Genomic DNA, 21,188 nt, shown 5'->3' with positions numbered 1-21,188 from the left:
AATAGTAGTGGTATCTAGTACACCAGGTAATAGTAGTGGTATCTAGTACACCGGGTACTAGTAGTATTATCTAGTACACAAGGTAATAGTAGTGGTATCTAGTACACCAGGTAATAGTAGTGTTATCTAGTACACCAGGTACTAGTAGTATTATCTAGTACACAAGGTAATAGTAGTGGTATCTAGTACACCGGGTACTAGTAGTATTATCTAGTACACCAGAGTTTTCCTTTTTGCTCCATGCACTATAATTTCTAGTTACAGACCTGCCCTCTGCTGCCATTTTACTTTCAGTTTATAATCAGGTCACTTCCCAAGAAATTCATATTCAGTCACCCAATAATTAATGTGCAGAGTTTAATTATATAAGTGTCTGAGACTCCAGCAATTACTGATTTCTCCTATGGTAACAGAGGCCACGGGAGACAATGCCAGCTGTATGCATGTCATACATTGTACCGACGAGACAAAACCTACTGTTATCTAGTACACCAGGTAATAGTAGTGTTATCTAGTACACCGGATAATTATAGTGTTATCTTGTACACCAGGTAATAGTAGTGTTATTTAGTACACCGGGTAATTATAGTGTTATCTTGTACACCAGGTAATAGTAGTGTTATCTAGTACACCGGGTAATTATAGTGTCATCTTGTACACCAGGTAATAGTAGTGTTATCTAGTACACCGGATAATTATAGTGTTATCTTGTACACCAGGTAATAGTAGTGTTATTTAGTACACCGGGTAATTATAGTGTTATCTTGTACACCAGGTAATAGTAGTGTTATCTAGTACACCGGGTGATTATAGTGTCATCTTGTACACCAGGTAATAGTAGTGTTATTTAGTACACCGGGTAATTATAGTGTTATCTTGTACATCAGGTAATAGTAGTGTTATCTAGTACACCGGGTAATTATAGTGTCATCTTGTACACCAGGTAATAGTAGTGTTATTTAGTACACCGGGTAATTATAGTGTTATCTTGTACATCAGGTAATAGTAGTGTTATTTAGTACACCGGGTAATTATAGTGTTATCTAGTACACGAGGTAATAGTAGTGTTATCTAGTACACCGGGTAATTATAGTGTTATCTTGTACATCAGGTAATAGTAGTGTTATCTAGTACACCGGGTAATTACAGTGTTATCTTGTACACCAGGTAATAGTAGTGTTATTTAGTACACCGGGTAATTATAGTGTTATCTTGTACACCAGGTAATAGTAGTGTTATCTAGTACACCGGGTAATTATAGTGTCATCTTGTACACCAGGTAATAGTAGTGTTATTTAGTACACCGGGTAATTATAGTGTTATCTTGTACATCAGGTAATAGTAGTGTTATTTAGTACACCGGGTAATTATAGTGTTATCTAGTACACGAGGTAATAGTAGTGTTATCTAGTACACCGGGTAATTATAGTGTTATCTTGTACACCAGGTAATAGTAGTGTTATCTAGTACACCGGGTAATTATAGTGTCATCTTGTACACCAGGTAATAGTAGTGTTATTTAGTACACCGGGTAATTATAATGTTATCTTGTACATCAGGTAATAGTAGTGTTATCTAGTACACCGGGTAATTACAGTGTTATCTTGTACACCAGGTAATAGTAGTGTTATTTAGTACACTGGGTAGTAGTAGTGTTATCTAGTACACCAGGTAATAGTAGTGTTATCTAGTACACCAGGTAATAGTAGTGTTATCTAGTACACCGGGTACTAGTAGTATTATCTAGTACACCAGGTAATAGTAGTGTTATCTAGTACACCAGGCAATAGTAGTGATATCTAGTACACCGGGTACTAGTAGTATTATCTAGTACACAAGGTAATAGTAGTGTTATCTAGTACACCGGGTACTAGTAGTATTATCTAGTACACCAGGTAATAGTAGTGTTATCTAGTACACCGGTTACTAGTAGTATTATCTAGTACACAAGGTAATAGTAGTGTTATCTAGTACACCGGGTAATAGTAGTATTATCTAGTACACCAGGTAATAGTAGTGGTATCTAGTACACCGGGTAATAGTAGTATTATCTAGTACACCAGGTAATAGTAGTGGTATCTAGTACACCAGGTTCTAGTAGTGGTATCTAGTACACCGGGTACTAGTAGTATTATCTAGTACACAAGGTTATAGTAGTGTTATCTAGTACACCAGGTAATAGTAGTATTATCTAGTACACCAGGTAATAGTAGTGTTATCTAGTACACCAGGTACTAGTAGTGGTATCTAGTACACCGGGTACTAGTAGTATTATCTTGTACACCAGGTAATAGTAGTGGTATCTAGTACACCAGGTAATAGTAGTGTTACCTAGTACACCAGGTAATAGTAGTGTTATCTAGTACACCAGGTAATAGTAGTGTTACCTAGTACACCAGGTAATAGTAGTGGTATCTAGTACACCAGGTAATAGTAGTGGTATCTAGTACACCGGGTACTAGTAGTATTATCTAGTACACAAGGTAATAGTAGTGGTATCTAGTACACCAGGTAATAGTAGTGTTATCTAGTACACCAGGTACTAGTAGTATTATCTAGTACACCAGGTAATAGTAGTGGTATCTAGTACACCGGGTACTAGTAGTATTATCTAGTACACCAGGTAATAGTAGTATTATCTAGTACACCAGGTAATAGTAGTGGTATCTAGTACACCAGGTAATAGTAGTGGTATCTAGTACACCGGGTACTAGTAGTATTATCTAGTACACAAGGTAATAGTAGTGGTATCTAGTACACCAGGTAATAGTAGTGTTATCTAGTACACCAGGTACTAGTAGTATTATCTAGTACACAAGGTAATAGTAGTGGTATCTAGTACACCGGGTACTAGTAGTATTATCTAGTACACCAGAGTTTTCCTTTTTGCTCCATGCACTATAATTTCTAGTTACAGACCTGCCCTCTGCTGCCATTTTACTTTCAGTTTATAATCAGGTCACTTCCCAAGAAATTCATATTCAGTCACCCAATAATTAATGTGCAGAGTTTAATTATATAAGTGTCTGATACTCCAGCAATTACTGATTTCTCCTATGGTAACAGAGGCCACGGGAGACAATGCCAGCTGTATGCATGTCATACATTGTACCGACGAGACAAAACCTACTGTTATCTAGTACACCAGGTAATAGTAGTGTTATCTAGTACACCGGATAATTATAGTGTTATCTTGTACACCAGGTAATAGTAGTGTTATTTAGTACACCGGGTAATTATAGTGTTATCTTGTACACCAGGTAATAGTAGTGTTATCTAGTACACCGGGTAATTATAGTGTCATCTTGTACACCAGGTAATAGTAGTGTTATTTAGTACACCGGGTAATTATAGTGTTATCTTGTACATCAGGTAATAGTAGTGTTATCTAGTACACCGGGTAATTACAGTGTTATCTTGTACACCAGGTAATAGTAGTGTTATTTAGTACACCGGGTAATTATAGTGTTATCTTGTACACCAGGTAATAGTAGTGTTATCTAGTACACCGGGTGATTATAGTGTCATCTTGTACACCAGGTAATAGTAGTGTTATTTAGTACACCGGGTAATTATAGTGTTATCTTGTACATCAGGTAATAGTAGTGTTATCTAGTACACCGGGTAATTATAGTGTCATCTTGTACACCAGGTAATAGTAGTGTTATTTAGTACACCGGGTAATTATAGTGTTATCTTGTACATCAGGTAATAGTAGTGTTATTTAGTACACCGGGTAATTATAGTGTTATCTAGTACACCAGGTAATAGTAGTGTTATCTAGTACACCGGGTAATTATAGTGTTATCTTGTACACCAGGTAATAGTAGTGTTATTTAGTACACCGGGTAATTATAGTGTTATCTTGTACACCAGGTAATAGTAGTGTTATCTAGTACACCGGGTAATTATAGTGTCATCTTGTACACCAGGTAATAGTAGTGTTATTTAGTACACCGGGTAATTATAATGTTATCTTGTACATCAGGTAATAGTAGTGTTATCTAGTACACCGGGTAATTACAGTGTTATCTTGTACACCAGGTAATAGTAGTGTTATTTAGTACACTGGGTAGTAGTAGTGTTATCTAGTACACCAGGTAATAGTAGTGTTATCTAGTACACCAGGTAATAGTAGTGTTATCTAGTACACCGGGTACTAGTAGTATTATCTAGTACACCAGGTAATAGTAGTGTTATCTAGTACACCAGGCAATAGTAGTGATATCTAGTACACCGGGTACTAGTAGTATTATCTAGTACACAAGGTAATAGTAGTGTTATCTAGTACACCGGGTACTAGTAGTATTATCTAGTACACCAGGTAATAGTAGTGTTATCTAGTACACCGGTTACTAGTAGTATTATCTAGTACACAAGGTAATAGTAGTGTTATCTAGTACACCGGGTAATAGTAGTATTATCTAGTACACCAGGTAATAGTAGTGGTATCTAGTACACCGGGTAATAGTAGTATTATCTAGTACACCGGGTAATAGTAGTATTATCTAGTACACCAGGTAATAGTAGTGGTATCTAGTACACCAGGTTCTAGTAGTGGTATCTAGTACACCGGGTACTAGTAGTATTATCTAGTACACAAGGTTATAGTAGTGTTATCTAGTACACCAGGTAATAGTAGTATTATCTAGTACACCAGGTAATAGTAGTGTTATCTAGTACACCAGGTACTAGTAGTGGTATCTAGTACACCGGGTACTAGTAGTATTATCTTGTACACCAGGTAATAGTAGTGGTATCTAGTACACCAGGTAATAGTAGTGTTACCTAGTACACCAGGTAATAGTAGTGTTATCTAGTACACCAGGTAATAGTAGTGTTACCTAGTACACTAGGTAATAGTAGTGGTATCTAGTACACCAGGTAATAGTAGTGGTATCTAGTACACCGGGTACTAGTAGTATTATCTAGTACACAAGGTAATAGTAGTGGTATCTAGTACACCAGGTAATAGTAGTGTTATCTAGTACACCAGGTACTAGTAGTATTATCTAGTACACAAGGAAATAGTAGTGGTATCTACTACACCGGGTACTAGTAGTATTATCTAGTACACCAGAGTTTTCCTTTTTGCTCCATGCACTATAATTTCTAGTTACAGACCTGCCCTCTGCTGCCATTTTACTTTCAGTTTATAATCAGGTCACTTCCCAAGAAATTCATATTCAGTCACCCAATAATTAATGTGCAGAGTTTAATTATATAAGTGTCTGAGACTCCAGCAATTACTGATTTCTCCTATGGTAACAGAGGCCACGGGAGACAATGCCAGCTGTATGCATGTCATACATTGTACCGACGAGACAAAACCTACTGTTATCTAGTACACCAGGTAATAGTAGTGTTATCTAGTACACCAGGTAATAGTAGTGTTATCTAGTACACCGGGTAATTATAGTGTTATCTTGTACACCAGGTAATAGTAGTGTTATCTTGTACACCGGGTAATTATAGTGTCATCTTGTACACCAGGTAATAGTAGTGTTATTTAGTACACCGGGTAATTATAGTGTTATCTTGTACATCAGGTAATAGTAGTGTTATCTAGTACACCGGGTAATTACAGTGTTATCTTGTACACCAGGTAATAGTAGTGTTATTTAGTACACTGGGTAGTAGTAGTGTTATCTAGTACACCAGGTAATAGTAGTGTTATCTAGTACACCAGGTAATAGTAGTGTTATCTAGTATACCGGGTACTAGTAGTATTATCTAGTACACCAGGTAATAGTAGTGTTATCTAGTACACCAGGTAATAGTAGTGTTATCTAGTACACCGGGTACTAGTAGTATTATCTAGTACACCAGGTAATAGTAGTGTTATCTAGTACACCGGTTACTAGTAGTATTATCTAGTACACCGGGTACTAGTAGTATTATCTTGTACACCAGGTAATTGTAGTGTTATCTAGTACACCAGGTAATAGTAGTGTTATCTTGTACACCAGGTAATAGTAGTGATATCTTGTACACCAGGTAATAGTAGTGTTATCTAGTACACCAGGTAATAGTAGTGTTATCTAGTACACCAGGTAATAGTAGTGTTATCTAGTACACCAGGTAATAGTAGTGTTATCTTGTACACCGGGTAATTGTAGTGTTATCTAGTACACCAGGTAATAGTAGTATTATCTAGTACACCAGGTAATACTAGTGTTATCCAGTACACCGGGTAATTATAGTGTTATCTTGTACACCAGGTAATAGTAGTGTTATCTAGTACACCAGATAATAGTAGTGCTATCTTGTACACCAGGTAATAGTAGTGTTATCTAGTACACCAGGTAATAGTAGTGTTATCTAGTACACCAGGTACTAGTAGTATTATCTAGCACACCAGGTAATAGTAGTGTTATCCAGTACACCAGGTAATCGTAGTGTTATCCAGTACACCAGGTAATAGTAGTGTTATCTAGTACTCCGGGTAATTATAGTGTTATCTTGTACACCAGGTAATAGTAGTGTTATCTAGTACTCCGGGTAATTATAGTGTTATCTTGTACACCAGGTAATAGTAGTGGTATCTAGTACACCGGGTACTAGTAGTATTATCTAGTACACCAGAGGCACTATAATTTCTAGTTACAGACCTGCCCTCTGCTGCCATTTTACTTTCAGTTTATAATCAGGTCACTTCCCAAGAAATTCATATTCAGTCACAACAATAATTAATGTGCAGTGTTTAATTATATAAGTGTCTGAGACTCCAGCAATTACTGATTTCTCCTATGGTAACAGAGGCCACGGGAGACAATGCCAGCTGTATGCATGTTATACATTGTACGGACAAGGCAAAACCTAATGCTACAACTCCCATAATGCCGTATTTACTGTAATTTTTATAAGTTATTTTTTTTTATTTTTAAAAGTTTACCTTCAATAAATCTTAGGTTATAAAGCTGGACATAATTGATTTAGGGATAAATCTTTAAAAGCAGGGAGTGTTCCTACAAATTAGGGATTTGATAGCTATGTTAGAGCTGAGAGTAGGATTCTCGCAGCTTGAAATGCGCGGGGGACCATCTAGGTTTCTAGCGCATTTTGTTCTGAGAATCTACTGCACTTCGTTACTGAGTTCTCTCCTGGCGTTTTCTCTTCCACACTCCAACATGATCTCTATGATCTTGGAAATATTCTGTCATTGGTTGTTCCTCCGTCTCAGACTCATACATCAGTGGTTATTAGGTGGCTGAATATGACTGGGTTACATACTGAGAGGGGATCACGGCAGCCGGTAATCTTCATATTCTCTGCTCCCCCAACGGACACATTTATTTAAGCTGACAGCGGATGATAACAGCTCTACCGGAACAGCTGGGATCTGGTAATATCCTACAATCGTACAATAATACTCAGTGTTGGGGTTAAGGATTGATAATAAGATGTGTAATCGCCGATCTCTGCATCGTAGCACCTACTATGGTGGGGGTTGGTAATGGTCTAACATTATTTTGCTAATTAGAAACATTTAGGACTGTTATTTACATGGCGGGAATGTAGGTCCATTGTCAGCTCATTGGGATACATCACTCTAGTGTTATGTCGCCCATTTCTCTCAGGGAGTAGAAGTGTTAGCTCAGAGGGTTAGAACACTGACACAGAGCAGCAAACATAAGTCTGGTACATTTATTGTGATATGGGGAAAAAGGAGCTGTCATTTCTGAGACATTCCATTTCCATGGCAGACCTTAGTGTCAGTAGATACCTGCTGTGTAATTGGAGTGTGACTGTCAGTTCTGAGACTAATTCACCCTGTTTGGGGGCTCATAAGAGTAGACTATGGGCTTCTGCTGGAAGGTATTGGTATAATATAGTGATGTCACCAAGATCTGGAGATCTGTTTGTATAGGAACCAGAGCGGAGCTTCATTTTGTCCTGAACTGCACAACCACCCTGCACAACCACCCTGCACAACCACCCTGCACAACCACCCTGCACAACTACCCTGCACAACTACCCTGCACAACTATCCTGCACAACCACCCTGCACACCCACCCTGCACAACTACCCTGCACAACTACCCTGCACAACCACCCTGCACAACCATCCTGCACAACTATCCTGCACAACCACCCTGCACAACCACCCTGCACAACTACCCTGCACACCCACCCTGCACAACTACCCTGCACAACTACCCTGCACAACCACCCTGCACAACCACCCTGCACAACCACCCTGCACAACCACCCTGCACAACCATCCTGCACAACTATCCTGCACAACCACCCTGCACAACCACCCTGCACAACTACCCTGCACACCCACCCTGCACAACCACCCTGCACAACTACCCTGCACAACCACCCTGCACAACCACCCTGCACAACTACCCTGCACAACCACCCTGCACAACCACCCTGCACAACCACCCTGCACAACTACACTGCACAACCATCCTGCACAACCACCCTGCACAACCACCCTGCACAACCACCCTGCACAACCACCCTGCACAACCACCCTGCACAACCACCCTGCACAACCACCCTGCACAACTACACTGCACAACCATCCTGCACAACCACCCTGCACAACCATCCTGCACAACCACCCTGCACAACTACCCTGCACAACTACCCTGCACAACCACCCTGCACAACTACCCTGCACAACCACCCTGCACAACTACCCTGCACAACTACCCTGCACAACCATCCTGCACAACCATCCTGCACAACCATCCTGCACAACCACCCTGCACAACTACCCTGCACAACCACCCTGCACAACCACCCTGCACAACTACCCTGCACAACCACCCTGCACAACTACCCTGCACAACCACCCTGCACAACTACCCTGCACAACTATCCTGCACAACCACCCTGCACAACCATCCTGCACAACCACCCTGCACAACTACCCTGCACAACCACCCTGCACAACCACCCTGCACAACCATCCTGCACAACTACCCTGCACAACTACCCTGCACAACTATCCTGCACAACTACCATGCACAACTATCTTGCACAATCACCCTGCACAACCACCCTGCACAACCACCCTGCACAACTACCATGCACAACCACCCTGCACAACTACCCTGCACAACTACAATGAACAACTACCCTGCACAACCACCCTGCACAACTACCCTGCACAACTACCCTGCACAACCACCCTGCACAACCATCCTGCACAACCACCCTGCACAACCAACCTGCACAACTACCCTGCACAACCATCCTGCACAACCACCCTGCACAACTACCCTGCACAACCAACCTGCACAACTATCCTGCACAACCATCCTGCACAATTACCCTGCACAACTACACTAACTTACCCAGGATAGACTCAATTTTGTAATATCTGTTCTGACAGCTTCACGGTTACTCCATATCCTACTCTGACAGTTCTGAAGTTTATGCTGCTCTGGCTCCTACTTTCAATTTCCATGGCGGCCGTTAGGCTGTGAGGGGTAAGTTACACTATATGGACAAAAGTATTTGGCTACACCAAATTGAGGTGTCTCAATCAGACCCGTTGCCATTGGTGTATAAAATCAAGCACCAGCCATGCAAATATTTGTAATACAAAATGGGTCGTTCTGAAGAGCTCAGTGACACCAAGCGTGGTACTGTGATAGAATGTGTGGTACTGTGATAGGATGTGTGGTACTGTGATATGATGTGTGGTACTGTGATAGGATGTGTGGTACTGTGATAGAATGTGTGGTACTGTGATAGGATGTGTGGTACTGTGATAGGATGTGTGATACTGTGATAGGATGTGTGGTACTGTGATAGGATGTGTGGTACTGTGATAGGATGTGTGGTACTGTGATAGGATGTGCGGTACTGTGATAGGATGTGCGGTACTGTGATAGGATGTGCGGTACTGTGATAGGATGTGCGGTACTGTGATAGGATGTGTGGTACTGTGATATGATGTGTGATACTGTGATAGGATGTGTGATACTGTGATAGGATGTGTGGTACTGTGATAGGATGTGTGGTACTGTGATAGGATGTGTGGTACTGTGATAGGATGTGTGATACTGTGATAGGATGTGTGGTACTGTGATAGGATGTGTGGTACTGTGATAGGATGTGTGATACTGTGATAGGATGTGTGGTACTGTGATAGGATGTGCGGTACTGTGATAGGATGTGTGATACTGTGATAGGATGTGTGGTACTGTGATAGATTGTGTGGTACTGTGATAGGATGTGTGGTACTGTGATAGGATGTGCGGTACTGTGATAGGATGTGCGATACTGTGATAGGATGTGTGGTACTGTGATAGAATGTGTGGTACTGTGATAGGATGTGTGGTACTGTGATAGGATGTGTGGTACTGTGATAGGATATGTGGTACTGTGATAGGATGTGTGATACTGTGATAGGATGTGTGGTACTGTGATAGGATGTGTGGTACTGTGATAGGATGTGTGGTACTGTGATAGGATGTGTGGTACTGTGATAGGATGTGTGGTACTGTGATAGGATGTGTGGTACTGTGATAGGATGTGTGTTACTGTGATAGGATGTGTGGTACTGTGATAGGATGTGTGGTACTGTGATAGGATGTGTGGTACTGTGATAGGATGTGCGGTACTGTGATAGGATGTGCGGTGCTGTGATAGGATGTGTGGTACTGTGATAGGATGTGCGGTACTGTGATAGGATGTGTGGTACTGTGATAGGATGTGTGGTACTGTGATAGGATGTGTGGTACTGTGATAGGATGTGTGGTACTGTGATAGGATGTGTGGTACTGTGATAGGATGTGTGGTACTGTGATAGGATGTGTGATACTGTGATAGGATGTGTGGTACTGTGATAGGATGTGTGATACTGTGATAGGATGTGTGGTACTGTGATAGGATGTGTGGTACTGTGATAGGATGTGTGTTACTGTGATAGGATGTGTGGTACTGTGATAGAATGTGCGGTACTGTGATAGGATGTGTGGTACTGTGATAGGATGTGTGGTACTGTGATATGATGCCACCTTTGATATAAGACAGTTCATGAAATTTCATCCCTGCTGGATATTCCACGGTCAACTGTAAGTGATATTATTAGACAGTGAAAGCGGTTAGCGGCTTATTCCATAGCTGAAGAGTTCCGAACTTCCACTGGCATTAATGTAAGCAAAAAAACTGTGCGATCAGAGCTTAAATGAATGGGTTTCCATGGCCGAGCAGCTGCATGTAGCCTCACATCACCAAGACCAATGGCAAGCGTAGGATGGAGTGGTGTAAAACACACCAAGACGGACCTGGGCAGCATGGTGGCTTAGTGCTTAGCACTTCTGCCTCACAGGATTGGGGTCATGAGTTTGATTCCCGACCATGGCCTTATCTGTGTAGAATTTGTATGTTCTCCCTGTGTTTGCGTGTGTTTCCTCCGGATGCACCGGTTTCCTCCCACAATCCAAAAACACACTAGTAGGTTAATTGGCTGCTATCAAATTGACCCTAGTCTCTGTCTGTGTGTGTGTTAGTGAATTTAGACTTTAAGCTCTATTAGGGCAGAGACTGATGTGGGTGAGTTCTCTGTACAGCGCTGTGGAATTAGTTGCGCTATATAAATAAATGATGATGATGATGACTGTGGAACAGTGGAAACGTGTTCTGTGGACTGATGAATCACGTTTCTCTGTTTGACAGACAGATGGGCGAGTCTGGGTTTGGCTGATGCCGGGAGAGCGTTACCTGCCTGACTGCACTATACCAACTGTGAAGTTTGGTGCAGGAGGGATAATGGTATGAGGATGTTTTTCAGGGTTTGGGCTAGGCCCCTTATCTCCAGTGAAGGGCGATCTTAATGCTTCATCATACCAAGTAATTTTGGACAATACTATGCTGCCAACTTTGTGTTTGGGGAAGGTCCTTTTCTTTTCCATCATGACTGTGCCCCAGTGCACAAAGCAAGGACTACAAAGACATGGTTTGATGAGTTCGGTGTAAAAGAACTTGACTGGGCCGCACAGAGCCCTGACCTCAACACCATCTAACACCTTTGGGATGAACTGGAACAGAGATTACGAGCCAGACCTTCTCGTCCAACATCAGTGTCTGACCTCATAAATGCTCTACAGAATGAATGAGCACAAATTTCCACAGAAACACTCCAACATCTTGTGGAGCCTTCCAAGAAGAGTGGAAGCTGTTATCACTGCAAAAGGGGGACCAACTCCATACTAAAGTATATGTATTTGAATACAATGTCATTACACTCCCTGTTGGTGTAATGGTCAAGCGTCCGAATACTTTTGTCCATATATGTCCTACCAGTCAGAGACCAAGAGCCAAAAAATATCTATATTTACTGCATGGAGTTAACTTTATATTTTATATGTTTGTGCTTATATATATATATATATATATACCCAGTATAACAGGTACATACATACCATACACACGTACATTGAAAATATAACATAATTTACAATATCTTGCTAAACAAAAAAGAAAGTATCCAACATGTTCAGAATAATCATAAAATCAGCGCAGCTCTTACTTACACAGGTCCAGCGGACGAGGGTTCTAAAGGCCACTTATAGTCTCTCCATAGTAGCTCACGCTGCTTCTGTATACACAATCCCACAGGACTTACATGCCCATTGGATTTACCCACATGCCCCAGAAATGGCCGCTAGATATTCCCACATGTCATCAGATCTACCCATAGTCTCCATACATGCCCATCAGACCTCCTCACCTGCCTACAGACCTACATACATTCCACTGCACTCTCCTCCTCCTTCCCTGATTGGCACTATGACCTCCCTGCATTGTTCAGAGGAGGTCACAACATGCGGCTGCTCTCGGTCAGTCGAGCAACTGAATATTTTCCAATCTGCCGCTGTCGGCACCTGGACAACTGTACTTTGTCTATGCTCCTGGCCAGGAGCCACATTTCAAAGATCTAAGAGCCACACGTGGCTCTAGAGCCACAGGCTGATACTGCGGATATAGTGTATAAGATTTAGACAGTGAGAAAGTGGGCTGTTTAATTGATGTCGGCTATACAATCTGATCTGTGTACAATTAAGCTACAGACACGTGGGACCAAATTCTGCAGATCTGATTAGATTGTAGCGGTGACAAATGTAGATTAGAAATTATCCAGTTGATCAGATTTTAATTAATTTTGACAGCTTTAGGCTGTGATGGATCCGCAGGATGAACAGGTATTAGGTAGGTACAACAATCGTCCTATGACATTGGACCTGTTATAGGTGAGCAATTGTCTTACAATCTTACCAGCTCTTCATCCATAGCTTCCAAAACGTAACATTTCTAATCCGGAGCACAGCCACAAGTGTTCCAAAAGTAGGGTATGGCTGTGTCGTATTAAGGGTGTGTCCACACCTTAATGGGTGTGTCCGTGTTCCCCAGGGGCGTGTCTGTTGCACCTGAGGCCCTAGGCTACCCCCTGCCACTCTGCTCAGTTGTCAGTTATAGATTATCAATGGTGAAAGGATAAATAACATGGAGAAAGTCCATGTACTACATGTATGGTACTAATCTGTGTCTGTCCTGTGTGACTGCGCTGTAAGAAGATCAGTGTAATTATCTCTGAATACTTACACAAGCACTATCATCATCATCATCACCATTTATTTATATAGCGCCACTAATTCCGCAGCGCTGTACAGAGAACTCACTCACATCAGTCCTTACAGTCTAAATTCCCCAACACAGACCCAGACAGGGTCTGATTCTGCAGCCTGGAAACAATGTTACCCTGCAAAGGGGCAAACGCTGCATTCTGTACACACATACTGTCCAGATCTATTTTTACACTGCATTGTAGAGTTGGGCTGGGCACACGCCCTCCCCACTGCTGAATTCCATTGTAAATCTTTGGTGAGATGTTATGTACTAAACAAATGTCACTTCCTGGCGCTAAACATTCCTAGAAGTCTCCACATTCTATCGCCGCCACTTATCAATAATACATCACTGTGACACTCAGCCGCCCCGCTGCATTGACTATAAAGATGGTCCCTGGCGCAATGTAGGAAAGTCAGGAAACACTCAATTCACAGAACCAGAGCGTAGTGTGAAAGGACAAAGAACACAACCGGGTAATAATAAATTCTATGGGTCTTTGCCATTAAGGCAAAAAAAGGAGTAAATGTTCTCTGGGACAACCCATGTTGCAATGCCAGGAGTGCAAATTAATGTATTAACCGCTTATGGTGGACCACATACAATACCATTTTTTACCTTTACCAGAGTAAACTTACAAACTATAATCTTGAATTGGCGTTTGAAAGATCAGGAATTTATTGAAGGCGAACCTGCTGGGGAAAATTGGTGGCCAATATAAACAGACCAATCAGCATCCAGGCCACACCTACCAGATGTAAATTCCGTCCAAACTAATTTGGACCCAACCAGGTGTAAAAAGCCAAACTCCCCCATTTGGCATATTAGCTGAGGCCCGCCCGCCTAAGCGGAGCCCCTTAAACCCCGAAGGGCTATTCTGACTAATTGCCCAATCCCTTTAAGGGGAGAGTGCCTACTACGCCTTAAATGTAACAAAATGGCCGCTGATTGGGCTGCTTACCACCACAGCTAAGGTTCCCCACCAGGAACCGCAGTCCGCCACCAACTGACCTCTCCTAGCCAAACAAGAAAACCAAACATCTGCTCTATAAAGTATGCCATACCCAAATCAGACAAATGTGCACCTTCGGACCTATAGTACGGCGTCAACACAGCCCTTATGGAAGGATAACTGATACAACCACCGCCCACTTCCGGAAAGATCTTTCGCACCGCCCGATTTACCGTTCCACGAGCCTTCTCAATGCGAGCTGGCTTAACCACCCCTCTCCAATCATGCCTAGGGATAATGTCGGACCAAACCATCCGAACTGTGGCCAATGCAACTAATGGCCCCGACATCGGATTTTATCTGCTCAATGAGCTGTAAACTGGACCACTTACCCAGGTCATTCCCCCCAAGGTGAATAATAAGCTCCGAAGGGCGCCCAAACCTACTCTCGTTGTCTTTGAGGATATTCAACAGAGACGCCCAACGCATTCCCCTAACACCTATCCATCTTATTGACTCTGCCCGGGGGAATTTGCTCAAATCATGAGCAGGGCCGCTCTTAGCGGCCCAGAAAATAAATGAATGGCCGACCAACCAAATATTCCTCCCATCCTGACGTGCACCTGCAACATGGAGTAATAATGCATGTAAATGAAGGGACAAAACATAATATAATTAATACGGAAAAACAAAATATTTACCACATTCGCACATGACGCAGGGTGACCCATGCGGAGGTAAAACCGGAAACCCCGGGGTGCCACCGCTAATCAGGCCCCCGGAGAAAAGAAATGGCAAAACCCTCCGCGCTCCCTTTCAACAAGGTAAGCAACGCAACGTCATGGGTCAGCCTTACTACATCGCCCTGTCTAAGCCTATAGCGCCACAGCTGGCCTCACATACCTCTTAAAACACTTAGACCTCCATCTACCCAAAGCCATAATGCTCTGTTCAGACACACCTTCTTCCGCGGCTACAGTAGCTGCCCCTATCCTAAAGGAATGCGTCCCATAGTCTGCTGCACTCAAACCAAGCTTAACCACGCAACTCTTGAATACTGCTGAAAATTGAAACTTCGTAAGGGGAAGACCATCAATATGCCTAAGCCAATTACCACCGGGAGCAGGAGACCTATCCCTGTACAATCTCGTCAATTCTACTGGACAAACTGCTGTATCCTGGTTCCGCTGCAAAGTGACCCACTTCCCCCTACCCAACGAATCTGTCTTTGATCTATGAATTTTACAAGCAATACTCTCATCTTGTACCACAACATTCCTAAACAGCAAGCCCGAATCAACTGCCGTCCTAGATGAGGCTACCAACTCACCTATTCTAAAAGCCCCGAAGAAAGCCATAACGAAAGCCAGCCGAAACAAAGCAGCCTCAAAATCATCCGTCGCCACAACCGTGATAACATTCAAAAGGTTCACTAACTGTTACGAGCCGCGACTCCCTTACCTCTGTCCCGGCCGTCGCTATGACGACCGGGACATCACTTCCTGGGGCTTGCCCGATGTTGCCGGGGCAACGGATAGACGCTCCTCTCTCCAGCGCTGCGTCCCGGCATTGCAGGGCAGCCAGGCGCGTGCGCAACATCGGGGCAAGCCTGTGGGCTAATTAAACAGCTGGATGTAATTAGAGAGCTGGGCTCTCATTGGTCTGCTTCAGTATTTAGGGCAATGAGGTCTGCTGCCTCATTGCCGGTTATAGCTTCCGCTACCCAGTCTACTGACCTGCTTTGTTCCTGTTCCTGTCTATTGAACTTCTACTGATCTCCCGTGTATGACCCTTGGCTTGGATTTGGACTTTGCTTGTGTATCACGTGACCCTGACCTTTGGCCTGTTTACCGTTTCTCCTGTTTGCCTGTGACCCTTGACCCCAGCCTGTTATATGGACTTGCTACCTGCTGCCGGCCCTTGACCTCTGCGTGGACCACACTCCGCTTGCCTGGGTTCTCCCCAGCCGGTACACACTTCACGACCCTCTGTCAGCCTGCAGCCCAGCCTGTCCCCACCATCAGGGGCTCCAGTGAACACCTGATTGGCAGAGTAGACTCCGGGTTGTGTTGTGCCGGCTGGAGGGGTTCCTAACACTAACATTTTCTTATCAATCGGTCTACGTTTATCCTCTAACGGGGGGGGGAAATTCTAGCCCAACCTCTTAAAACCTTGCGCACCAATGCCTGTTTGGTAACATCCCGACTACCTGTAATCTGCATAAAAAACAAAATACCAGCCAAAGCACACACCATATATGTTTTAGATCTACCTGCCTGAAAACAATGCCACACATATGCAAGCATGCACTGTCGCCTCGTCTTACCTCGAGCCTCATCAGATCCACAAAACCCCTCCCAGGACGACCAAGCCTCCTGATATTTCCTCAACGTCCCAGGTGCAACCGAACGCCTAGCAAGCTCTTCTATGCCGGCCTTATAATCTGCCAGACAAAATCGGGGCATGAAACACTAGACACATTCGCATGAGGGGCTAACAAACGAAACTTATTCCAATCAAACCTAGACAAAACATCCGCAATACTGTTATCTACCCCAGGTACATGCCTTGCCCTAAAAGTGATGTTAAGAGTCAGACATCTATAAACCAAATGTCTCAACAGCCTCAGAGCTGGCAGGGAGGTGGCCCTCTGATTATTGATAGCATGTACTACCCCAAATTGTCACACCAGAACAATATACTTCTATTAAGCAGACCAATACCCCACAACTCGATAGCTACAATGATGGGAAACAACTCCAACAGCAAGAGATTCCTCGTGAGACCCTCCTGACGCCAAGTACCTGGCCAAGCTGCTGCACACCACTCCCCATCCAGGTAAGCCCCAAACCCGGAAGACCCAGCAGCATCAGTAAACAATTGCAACTCCACGTTATTGGCGCCAGGCAGGGGCCACAAGCAAACTCCATTAAAACTTTCCAAGAACAAACGCCACATAGCTAAATCATCCCTAATCTCCTTGGACATTCTCACAAAATGCCTTGCCTTAGTAATGCCAACCGTAGCCCTCTCTAGCTTCCGACAAAAAACCCTCCCCATGGGAATGACTCTACAGGCGAAATTAAAAAGACCAAGCAGCGACTGCACCTGCCTCAACTGCACTTTACACTCACCCTGAACTGTCTCAATTACTCCCCTCAGCTTAGCCACCTTCTCAGCTGGAAACCTACAACAACCCGCAACCGTGTCAATCTCAATACCTAGGTATGACAATCTCACAGTCGGGCCTTCCGACTTTTCCGCTGCACCGGAACTCCCATTACTCTAAACAGCACCTGAGCAGAAAACAACAAGTCCTGACACACTGTTGTACCCACTGGACCAATGAACAGAAAATCATGAAGGTAGTGGGCCACACTCTGATGCCCAGACCCGGCCACAACACACCAGTGGAGAAAAGTGCTAAAACATTCAAAAAACGCACATGACACCGAACATCCCATAGGTAGACATTTATCCACGTAATACCCATCTGACAACCGAAAGCCCATGTACCGAAGTGAAGAAGGATGCAGGGGCAACAACCTAAAAGCCGACTCAATGTCCAATTTCGCTAACAGCGCACCTGCGCCACATTGCTGCACCAACGACAAGGCATCCTCAAAAGACTGGTAACCGACTGAACATTCAGACTCTGCAATCGCATCATTCACAGATGTGCCCTGCGGGTGAGATAAATGCTGGATTAGCCGAAACTTCCCCACCTCCTTCTTTGGCACCACTCCCACCGGGGAAAGAACTAAATCCTGAATTGGGGGAACCAAAAAGGGGCCACACATTCTGCCCAACGACACTTCATTACACACTTTCTCGTGCACTACCATCTGTCACGACTGATAGTGGGTGTATGACTGGTAGTGGGTACCTGCTGTTGTTGGCGCAACTCAGAGGAAGGCGCGGAGTCTAACGTGCCCCTGGTATTCACCAGGAACCCCCGCAAGGAAGTATGGACTCCGCTGCAGGGACACGCAGGTCGCGGTCCTTCCTAGAGTCCACAGCGAGATACAAGGGGGTGTCAGACAGGCCGGTTCAGCAACGTTCAGGTAGAGGAGGTACAAAGGGAAATCCAGAAGAATGGTGAGGCAAGCCGGGTCGGTAACTTTCAGGGAGCGCAGTACAAAGGCAGAATCCAAATAGGGGTGGTCAAACGGTCCGGGTCAAAAGGGTCACAAGCAGCACGAGGAATGTCAGGAACAAATACAGCAACTGGTACACACAAACGCTGGAGACAGGAAGACCTGATACTCTGGCACTGATTAGAGGGCAGGAAGAGGTTTAAATAATGTGGTGACCCAATCAGCATCAGCGCTGCAGTGCTGTCATACCTGCCGCCGGGAATCCTACATAGCGTCCCGTTGCCAAGCAACGGGGCGCGTCATACAGCGAGGGGTAGATGGCAGGGGAGATCCGGAAGTGATGCGTCTGGTTGCCTAGCAACCAGACGCGCGGTCAGGCAGTCAGGCGGCCGTGCGGACGGCGCCTGACAGTATACCCTCCTCTTCTTCCTCCTGTTTGAAGGAACTTTTTGAGAATTCTAGGAGCGTGAAGGTCCTGTTTGTCCACCCATGATCTCTCCTCTGGGCCAAAACCTTTCCAATGGACAAGAAATTGCTGTTTGCCACGAAGAATGCGAGAGGCCAAGATCCGATTGACTTCGAATTCAGTTCCAGAAGAGGTTTGTATTGGTGGAGGACGACAGGGAGGTCGATAGAATTTATTGAGTACCACTGGTCGTAGTAATGAGACATGAAAAGTATTATGACATCTCAGAGGAGGAGGAAGTTTCAATTTAAAGTATACAGGATTAATGACTTGCATGATGGTGTACGGGCCAATAAATCGAGGAGCCATCTTCATAGAAGGAACCTTTAGTTTTAGGTCCCAGGTGGATAGCCATACTTGGTCTCCCACCTTTAAGAGAGGAGTGGCCCTCCGATGACGATCTGCAAAGATTTTGTGATGCTGAGTAGCCTTGAGTAAAGCCATCTTAGTCTTAGCCCAAATGAGAGAAAACTCCCGATAAAGAGTATCTACGGCTGGAACCGGTGAAGAGGACACTGGAAAAGGATCCGGAAACACAGGATGACTTCCGTATACAATAAAGAAAGGGGAGAATCCGGTAGACTCATGAATGTGTTGATTATGGGAGAACTCCGCCCAAGGAAGGAATTGAGACCATTTATTCTGGTTGTCGGAGGTAAAACAGCGGAGGAATGTCTCGAGATCCTGATTGATTCGCTCCGTCTGTCCGTTGGTTTGCGGATGGTATCCCGAAGAGAATTTCAATTCTATATTCAATCTCTTACAAAAGGTTCTCCAAAAATGGGATGTGAATTGGACTCCACGGTCCGAAATGATCTCCTTCGGGCAACCATGTAGTCTGAATATCTCCTTGATAAAGATATCTGCCAGACGACTGGCCGTGGGCAGTCCAGTTAGAGGAATAAAATGTGCCATCTTCGAAAAATCGATCAATAACCACCCAGATAGTGGTAAACCCTGCACTGAGGGGTAGGTCTGTGATAAAATCCATGGCCACACTTTCCCAAGGAGCATCGGGGATAGGGAGTGGACGAAGAAGACCTGCCGGAACTCTTCTACAAGTCTTGTGTTGAGCACAAGTAGTACAGGAAGCAATAAATTTACCAACATCGGCACGTACATTAGGCCACCAGAAGCGTCGGCAAAGCAGCGATGTTGTCTTCTTTATTCCAGCATGGCCGGCAATGCGGGATGAATGAGCCCACTGCAGGGTCTTGAGCCGGAGATGGGGTTCCACGAATGACCGGCCTGGAGGAGGAGAGGACGTTTTGGTCCTAGTGAGGGCTACGATATTAGAAGGGTCAATAATATGCTGAGGAACCAACGGTCTTAAACAATCGGAATCGTCAAATGAGCGAGATAATGCATCGGCACGTCCGTTCTTGGCTCCCGGGCAGAATGTGAGCTTCATGTTAAATCGAGCGAAGAAGGATGCCCAGCGGGCTTGCCGAGGATTAAGGCAACGAGCCTCTTGAATGAACACTAGGTTCCGATGGTCGGTAAACACAGTGACAGGAAATATAGCCCCCTCCAACAGATGCCGCCATTCCTCCAGAGCCGCCTTGATGGCCAGTAACTCCTTGTCCCCTATTCCATAATTACATTCACTTGGAAGAAATCGTCTGGAGAAAAACCCACACGGGTTGTGTGAGCCAGCCGGAGACTCTTGAAAAAGCACCGCCCCAATGCCTACAGAGGATGCATCTACCTCTAAGAAGAAGGGTCGTTCTTGATCTGGCTGGGACAGAACTGGGGCTGAAGAAAATGCTTTCTTTAACGTTATGAAGGCAGACATGGCTTCCGAGGACCAAACCCTGGGGTTGGCAGTCTTCCTGGTTAAAGCTGTAATGGGGGCTATAATGGTGGAGAATCCCTGAATAAATTGGCGATAATAGTTTGCAAAGCCGATGAACCTTTGAATAGCTTTAAGGCCTTGTGGCTGAGGCCAGTCCAGAATAGCTGACACCTTGGTGGGATCCATACAAAGACCTTGACCCGACACAATGAAACCAAGAAAAGGTACCTGGCTAATCTCAAACACACATTTCTCCAGCTTGCAGTAGAGGTGATGTTTCCG

The sequence above is a fragment of the Mixophyes fleayi genome, chromosome 5 (assembly GCF_038048845.1).
Source record: "Mixophyes fleayi isolate aMixFle1 chromosome 5, aMixFle1.hap1, whole genome shotgun sequence".
Classification (NCBI taxonomy): domain Eukaryota; kingdom Metazoa; phylum Chordata; class Amphibia; order Anura; family Limnodynastidae; genus Mixophyes; species Mixophyes fleayi.
The sequence above is the reverse complement of the archived record's forward strand: the minus strand, read 5'-3'. Positions refer to the sequence as shown.